Below are 9115 nucleotides of genomic sequence, written 5' to 3'. Positions count from 1 at the left end.
CAAAACAATTTTTCATTTTAAAAACATACTCTCATTCATAAAATATCATAGTAATCCAATGTAACACATGTTATCTCAATAAACAAATCCCAAGATCCTCAAATACATAAATCCTCTCAGTGTGTACGGATCATGCCGACGCCTTCCCGCGATCCTCGCTAGTACCTGAAACACATAACACAACAACTGTAAGCATAAATGCTTAGTGAGTTCCCCAAAATACCACATACAACACATACGCCACTCGAGGATACAGTACGACCCTCCGGTCGATGTGTCTCATCGGGACCCTCCAGTCCCGTAGCTCGTTGGACCCTCTGGTCCGGTCATAGCTCTTTGGACCCTTCGGTCCGGTCTATATCGTTGGACCCTTCGGTCCGGTCTATATCGTTGGACCCTCCGGTCCGATCTATACAACACATAGCATACATATATCACAATGCACATAATCTCATATATACACATAGCATACAAGACCCTCCGGTCTACACATAAATACCACTCTAGGTAATGTATAGTGAGAAGACTCACCTCGTATGATGTCTAGTAACTCACGTGCTTGATATCCCTGAATCTCGAAACAACGACCTAGCCACGCCTAATCACATAAAGTAATTATTTCAAATCATTAACGGCTCTCAAGGCTAGACTAATCCCTTCCTATGTCCTCTCAGAAGGCTAAAAGACCATTTTACCCCTCAATGGTCCCAAAAGTCCAATTGTTGACCAAACCCTAAAAGTCAACAAAAGTCAACTCTCCGGGTTACGCTGCGCGTACCAAGCCTGTACGCTGGGCGTACCCGGCGACCTCACAGAAACGGGGAACGCGACCCCCTACGCCGCGCGTACTGGGATTACGCCCAGCGTAACTCCCAGTTTCAGACTCCTTAGCTCTTGAGGTCTTAAACAGTTAAGACCCACGTCCAACTTTTAGATCTGACCATTTCTAAGCCTCTTAATCCATAAAGTTGGTGATTTTAAGCCTTTGCATGGCTGGACAAGTCACTAACACCCATAACATTCCATTTTTCAACTCTAGAAAGCTCATAATTCAAGCATGACCTCATATCAATGACCAAGATGGAAACTTTATGGATCTATAACACAAATATCACTGAAATGGGACAGATCTAGGTCCATGGAGTTCTTTATGCTCATAAAGTCTCCACCTTTGGGACATTAACCCTAGAAATGGTCCATGAAGCACAAATCAAAAATAACAAGGAAAGCTTTGAGCTTTATACCTCCAAGTGAAGCTCCTCCCTCTGTAGAACTCAGATCCAAGCTTGTACTCCAACTTCTAGCCTCCACAAGAACCTCCTCTTCTTCTTTACTAACACACAAAGGCACTTTCTTGCTCAAGAACACACACTAGCTTTAGAACGATAAAGTTGCTCATCTAGGGTTTCTCTCTGAGGGATGGTGGTTGGGGACAAGACCATCTCATTCCTTTTATAGCCCTCAAGCCACAATTAGGGTTTTGCACCTGGGCCAACTACGCCCAGCGTAACCCTGGGTACGCCCAGCGTACCTAGGCGAGTCCGCGTCCAAAATAAGCGCATGAGTACGCGCAACGTACTCTTGAGTACGCCCAGCGTACTCATTTGCTACAATTTCCACTCAAGGGCTAATCTTGACAACTTGACAAAAAAGAAGGGTTAAATAGTTGTACCTGAATTTCGGGATGTTACAATATATATATATATATATATATATATATATATATATATATATATATATATATATATATATTACATAATTTCCCAGGAATTTATACACTAAATACAAAAGCTATAATATTATCTATTCTGCATCTTCTAATAGTATTTAACTTTACTGGATGCTTATCAACTACAATAATTTAAACACTGAGAGGGTAAGCAGTGACGCTTAGTGAGTTCAATAATAGATACAATATAACGTTATGCCATATATATACATCAATGTGGCAGAAGCAAAGAGGAACAAGGAACAACAAATGCATATATGAATCATGTGACAAGCTTTCCATATCAATCGATGATTTGATTCAAGGATATACAATCAATGAGACATAACAATTTCAATACTTGATATACATCAATAAAGCTTCGGACCAAATGACACAGAAGACATACAATTTCTGATTAACATTTTTGTAGATTTCAGGCTTTTAACCCTATCTAACCTTCTGCCAATGCCATAGTGGTAGAAGTCATTCTCTTACGAGACATACTCTACACGGCCATAGGCTACATACCAAAACCACTGTGAATCTAAGTCCTTTCACTGATCACATGGCCAAAGATACAGCTTTGCTATCAAAATAGCACGAAATAATAACACGGGAAAATAACATGGAAAAGCACATAGCACATAACATATAATTGTTCCTATATATTGAACTCACCGTGAATTAACCGGAGGTTAAAATAGTAATTTGGGCAGCACTTCGTTCTAATAAATAAGTTTCTTCGATGAAAATCGGAAGCTTTATTAAAAACCGGGCCTTGCGAGTGTTGAGCTTCAAATCGAAAAGATAAATTTCTCGGGGTCTTCAGGCACTTCGGAACATATTTCGGGTGTTGGGAATGATCTCGGCGCTTCGGGGAATTAAAAGTGGTTTAAAATAGGGTTTAAGGGTGAAAATGTGCAAAATTCTAACATTAGCCGGGAGGGTTCGCACTCCCCTTTATATAGGGTGCGAAGGTTCGGATCTACGGACGAGAAGAAGACACGCGGCAGGAGATGCAAGGGACAGGCGTCGGATGCGAGGCGAGACACGCGTCGGAACCGGAGCCTTCGGACACACCACGTCTTCGGATGACTCACCGGTATCAGACACGGGGCAGGCTCGCATGCGAGGGTGACGTGGCCGAACTCAGGCCATGCGAAATTTCTCGAATTTTGTGATTTTCTCGGTTTTTGTGTCCCAAACTTCAAAAATCCATAACCCTCGCATACGAGCTCCGTTTTTTATGTTCTTTATATGTACGCATAGGTGAAATTATGCTCTACAACATTCGTTTAGACTCCGTCGGCTAATTTTGATTATTTTTTATTATTATATTTTTAACAGGCCGGGACAGGAAAAGTCCGTTAAAAATTCATAACTTCTTCATCCGATGTCCGTTTTTGTCTGTCTTTTTATCGTTGTACTACTATTGACGAGACCTTCGATTCTCGTTTAGGTTGCGTCGGCTAAAAAACACTCGATCTTTATTTCGAGTTTTTAGCTGTCTACTGCTATTCTGAAACTTAGAAAAATCATAACTTCTTCATACGAAATCAGATTTGGACGTTCTTTTTATGAAAATTCTCGGTTTAACGAGTACTACGACTTTCATTTCGATCACTAAGGCTAAAAAGTAGTTTATCGAAAACTCACTTTTTATGCTAAATAGTGTTTGCCGGTTTTATCGCGAAACTTCGATTGGTCATAACTTCTTCGTTATAACTCGAATTTCGATGAGGTTTTCGCCTAAATGTTTCTAACGAAATTATCTACAACTTTCAATAATAAAATTTTACTTATTTTAAATTTTATATTTTCGTTAAATTTCAATATTTGACTTTTGACTGGAATCTCATAAGACTTCCAATATTTTTCTGAATGATTCTAAACATAGTTTTACTTCAATTCTCATAAAACTATATTGTTAGAATTCATGCTCAAAACCATATACTACTTAATAATATTCATTTTAAAATTAATAAGCTTTACAAAAACACGATAATCGAACAAGGTTATTAACGTGTATGTTACAAATACCTCCTCCTTTTGAGGATTTCGTCCCCGAAATCACAACGATTAAAACAAATGGGGATATTTCGTTCTTATCTCGTTCGTATTTTCCCAAGTATAATTTGGGCCTCGATGGTGTTTCCACTTGACAAGCACTAATTCTACTTCTTTATTATGTAATTCAGTCGTTCTTTCGTATATGATCTCTTCAGGCTCTTCTACATATCTTAATTTATTATCCAGTTTTACCTCGGATAACGGGACCGTTTCATCATATATGCTTAAACATTTACATAGATAACTTACAACACATCATGAATACATGTCGAATCTTCCGGCAATTTCCAAGCGGTATGCTTGTTTACCAATTCTCTAGAGATTTTGAAAAGTCCAACAATTCTAGGACTTAATTTTCCTTTCTTCCCAAATCGCATAATGCCTTTCCATGGGAATACCTTCAGCATTACGAATTCATCCACCTGGAGTTCTATAGGTCGTCTTCTCTTTACTGCATAAGACTTTTGTCGATCCTGAGCCGCTTTCATTCTTTCTTGTACAATTTGAATTTTATCAGTGGTGTCTTGAATCATTTCAGGACCACCAAGGACTTTCTGTCTTACATCACGTTAACAATATGGAATACGACATTTACGCCCACATAGTACTTCATATACCTTCAGTATATTTTCTACTGTTTGGATTGTTCTCTCCGTTTGATCATCTGTTTGGGGATAATAAGTTGTGCTGAGTGTGAAGCTACTATCACGATCGGAAATAATCTTTAGCGGCACACCATGTCTCGCAACAGTTTCATCCAAGTATGCTTGTGCGTATTTCTCTATTAGATCGGTTTCACGTATGGCAAGAAAATGTGCACTCTTAGTCAGCCGGTCAACAATTACCCAAATGCCATCATTCTGTCTAGCAGTCTTTGGCAATTGGAGCAGCACTAGACATAAAGCCAGTTCAAAATTCTATTTGTCTATCCAGGGAAAGTCCAGACAAATCATCGGGGAAAACATCAGGATATTCATTAACAACGGGAACATCATTTACAGTTTTCTTCCCCTCTTTTGAGATATCAACTGTATAGATAAGTAGAATACCCTTCAATATAAGTTTACGAGTTTTTAGGAAAAATATTATTTTTAAGATTTTAAGTCTTTGTTTACCGAAGACGTAAAATAGAATCCTTCCCTTCGATAAGGATGCGTACCATCTTTTCGTAACACTAGAGTTCTGTGTGGTTCTTTGACAACCAATTCATGCCGAGAGTAATTTCAAAGTTGGGCAAGGAGATAGGAATCAGGTTAGCAAGAAAACTATAACCTTCAATTTCTATGAAACAATCTCTATAGATTTTATCAGCAAGTAATGATACACTTCCCGCGGTATCTACATGATATGATTGGGCGAATGTAAAACAAGCAATTTGAAAAGAATACGCGAATTCATGAGATACAACAGAATCTAAGGCACCAGAATCAAATAATATATGAGCAAGTCTAAAGTTGACGAGAAATGAACCAGTCACAACATTCGGGTTCTCGTGTGCCTCCTTTATGGTAATCTGAAATGTTCGGCCTTTAACTAAACGATTGCCAAACTCTTCAAACCTCTTAATTGATGGCGGTGTTCAAATATGCACTCGTTCTTCATTCTCTATTGGGCCTTCGGTTCTAATCTTTGAGTTAAACAAAAATCAATTCTCATTGCAGACTCTTACTCTTTCATGAATTTGGGTTATAGAGTCAACCCAAGATAAGGTTTTTACTTTTCCTACAACAACAACTTGAATGGTAGTATTCTAATGACCTTTGATTTCATAACGCAAAAGACATACAACGAATCATACTCTTATTTCCAGGGTCGGTCCATTGTTTTTTACAACCCGGGGAAAGATAAAAAATTTATGCCCTTATATATATCTTGTAAAATAGATAAATCATATATATAAAAAATTTATAAAATCAAAATGCAGTAAATTTTACAACAAACAAATAATTCAAACAAAAATCACCACAAACGATGTTTTTGTGCATTTTTTTGAAGTGCAAACATATCTTATTTTAAAAGCTTCAATTTTGAAAAAAAAATTCACAAAAGCAAACATGACCGACATCATCCAAAATATTATATAAGTAACCAACAGATTAGGGAACATATTCATTCTTCTCGTTTCCACTTCCAAGATGTCATGATATCTGAAAAATGAATCTTAGAATCATAATTAGGAATCCATTTTTAAAAACTATTGTCTAATACTAATAGCAACAATAAAATAAACTTATACCTTTCTAGAAACAAGAACAAGAACCAGTAGCCACTAACCAAATTTCTAAATAAACAGAAATCAGAACTTCAATAGACAATATGCCTCCTGATTCACATCGCAGAAGCATTAACAAAAAGTATAGAAATTAACTTTATAAATTTTTATCACATAAACATGAAAAAAAAGGTATAAAAAGGAACTTTAGAAATTTTTATCAGAACCAAACCACAATAGCCAGAAAAATTACCTGAAGCCAACTTCAAACAACAAATATCAGATACAAAGCAAAAATATTTCGAGTTCAAATAGGAGACAATCAGAGCTCCAACTCCTAAAACAAACCATAAAAAGAGGATAGATTGATGGCAACATGTTTATAAATAAATTAGAAAGAAAATCGAAATCAGTTGAAAAGAACTCACCCAAATCAGTTAAAGAGAAATAAAAAATCAGTCCTTTCTTTCCTCGTATCTGCTTCAGGTTAAAAACCATAAAATATCCAACATTCCAACTCCTAAAATGCTAAAACAAACTGGTCCATAAGTGATGATTGATGGCAACACATTAAGAAAAAATTAGAAAGAAAAATCGAAATCAATTGAAGAGAAGAGATCTTACCCAAATCAGTTGATGATGATGCTTTCGTTAGTTGTCTCTTGCTTCAGATTGAAAAAAAATCAAACTAGGTCTTATCAATTTAACAATGAGAGGTGATTGAAATCGAACTCAAAAACAGAAATCAGAGGAGAGGTTGAAAAAATTCGATTAGCAACAGGTTTAGAGAGAAATCAAACTCAGAAATCAGTCAATTTCGAGTGTTTCTACTCCTATTTCCTCGATCGTCGAGTGTCGACTCCTCTATCTCCACACAACTCGTACGATTTTCAAAGGCAGGGATTGGTATCTGACGATTGACGATTGCAGTTCTCAAGGCTTCAATTTGGCGCTCATGCCTTTCATTCTTGCCTCCAGACGCTATTCTTCTTAGACGGGAGAACTGGGCTTAATTTTTAATTTTTGGCCAAAATAACATGTATATAGTATTAATATTTGGATAAAAAATATGCCCCCTTCTATTTGATGCCCTGAGCCGAAGCCCAACTCGCCAATGTATTGGGTCGGCCCTGCTTATTTCTATTAGTCAACACTATCATAGAAGAAACCTTCCTTCATGTTCTAATATGATATAATGTCTTTATAACTAGTAACATTTCTAGCTAATAATTGCTTAATCCTTTAATGAATGTTGTTATACTTTTATCGACTACCTCGACCATCTCTTTCTTCAATCTTCCGATTGAAGTTTCGTCGCTACACGAAACATGGTTCTTTGAACCAATCAACTCACTTCGTAGATCTATATTAGTCGGACTCGATTCTTTACGACCACTAAGGCATGAACAAAAATCATCTTCTTAGTCATCACCGAAACGAAGGTAATGACATACTCGAACAAAAACGGAATCAATTCTAGTTTCTTGGTAACCTTGTGACTTTTCCTGATCCAAGTGTGAGTCTTGTGCTTCCAGTAGTATAGGCCTCTACTACTATTCACACCTACTCATACTCGTCCCAAGTATTGTCTCGCAGTTTTCCAAGTCACCATTCAAAAAGTTTTCACAAAGCAACTTTTCACACCTGAGCGTGTTCAAACAAGTACATACAACAATTTCTCCTAGACTCAACTAGGGATTTCACGTTTCTATCAAACATATCTTGGATTTCTTAAATTCACCTTCTAGAATTATTTTATGCATAAGCTCGATCTAGCATATCCTAATATTTTTCCTAGGTCGATAGGAATTTCACTTCCAAATTCTTCATATAAGTTCTTTCTCGGGTAGTGTCTACTCTGCAAGACACACTATGTCAGAATTTACTCTAGTAGTGTGGAACGGTCTCCAACTATCTGCATCATTTTCTAACTCATGAAAATCACCATGCACATTTATTCATTTCATTATCCTTTCATGACATCGTCATTCCTTTATATGAGAAAATTTTCTTCTCATGGGTGTATCTTTTAAATCTACCTCATAGGAATCTATTATAGGAAGTCTGCATTTTAACTGCATCTCAGCATGTTCTACTAGCTTCAACTTGGTTTTCTGTCATTCCTAACAACAACATCTCTTCTCATACAATACTATGAGTGTATATCTTCTTCAACTATATACTCTAGCTTATTCTGACTAGTAAGTCATTCAGTCTAACTAAATGACTCATTTCACCATTCTAATCAAGTATCTTTAAGTCGGTTTAACACACTATGGAACTTTTATAAGGATGTGATAGAAGTCAATTGTCACTCGGTATTATTAAATACTAAGTCTGAGCATCTTGTATAGGGTTACTACTCGAACTGCATACTACGTCACAATGTTAGGCAAGGTCTTGGCCTATTGAGTCTGAAAACTCTGTTAGCCTTTCCTTTGATCTTCATTGAATTCTTCTAAATCTTGCACAACATCAATTTCGATATTGTCGAAGTATTTATCACTATCTTCAGCTCTTCTAACACTATAAACAATCACTGCTTCAATCTGGACAACAGTGGAACAACTTCATAGATTGCACCAACACATTTATCTCGCCCAAATGTGTTTCAAACGCACATCATTCTTCCAAAGATGTTATTATTTCATTAAACATACTTTAAATATACAATACCACTCTATGGGTATTAATACACTATTTACGATAACACTTCATAAATATAATTTTACGATATCTCTCGATCGTTTATCTATAAAATTATCGATGTCAACTATCATAAGTCTCTTTATCACTTCAAAAAGTTTCTTATCGGTTATAACACGTAAATTTTAGAATCTGGAATACTTAAAATTTCTTCTTCCAGACCAAGGTCAGCAACAGACCTTAAACTTTCTCAAGTAATATCAATATAAGTAAGCAACCTAAGGCATGCTATATTCATTTATCATTTAGCACATATTAGAATATAAGGCATATCTCCTCTAATATTCTAGTGCTTGTGTCCATTTAGGTATTCAACCTAAAATATACTAGATACACGTCGTATCATCATCCCTTAGCAATTCATGTTTAAGTCTAGAAATTCTCAAAATTCCTAGTTCACTTAAACTAATTCTCTG

The 9115-nt window shown here is 36.4% G+C and overlaps 1 long non-coding RNA gene across 1 annotated transcript; it reads right to left on the bottom strand.

Moving 5' to 3' along the window:
* Nucleotides 1-5724: 5724 nt before the first annotated feature.
* LOC145123357 (uncharacterized) lies at nt 5725-6983 on the bottom strand. Its single transcript, XR_013715109.1, has 4 exons — nt 6618-6983; nt 6422-6521; nt 6247-6330; nt 5725-5928 (listed from the first exon to the last, which is right to left on the bottom strand). It is a non-coding gene; the product is annotated as an uncharacterized LOC145123357 (long non-coding RNA).
* Between the last annotated feature and the right edge of the window lie 2132 nt (nt 6984-9115).

Source organism: Lactuca virosa, chromosome 7, assembly GCF_052849685.1.
Source record: "Lactuca virosa cultivar CGN04683 chromosome 7, Lactuca_virosa_CGN04683_v6, whole genome shotgun sequence".
Lineage (NCBI taxonomy): Eukaryota > Viridiplantae > Streptophyta > Magnoliopsida > Asterales > Asteraceae > Lactuca > Lactuca virosa.
Note: the sequence above shows the minus strand (reverse complement) of the source record. Positions and strands in the feature narration are given on the sequence as shown.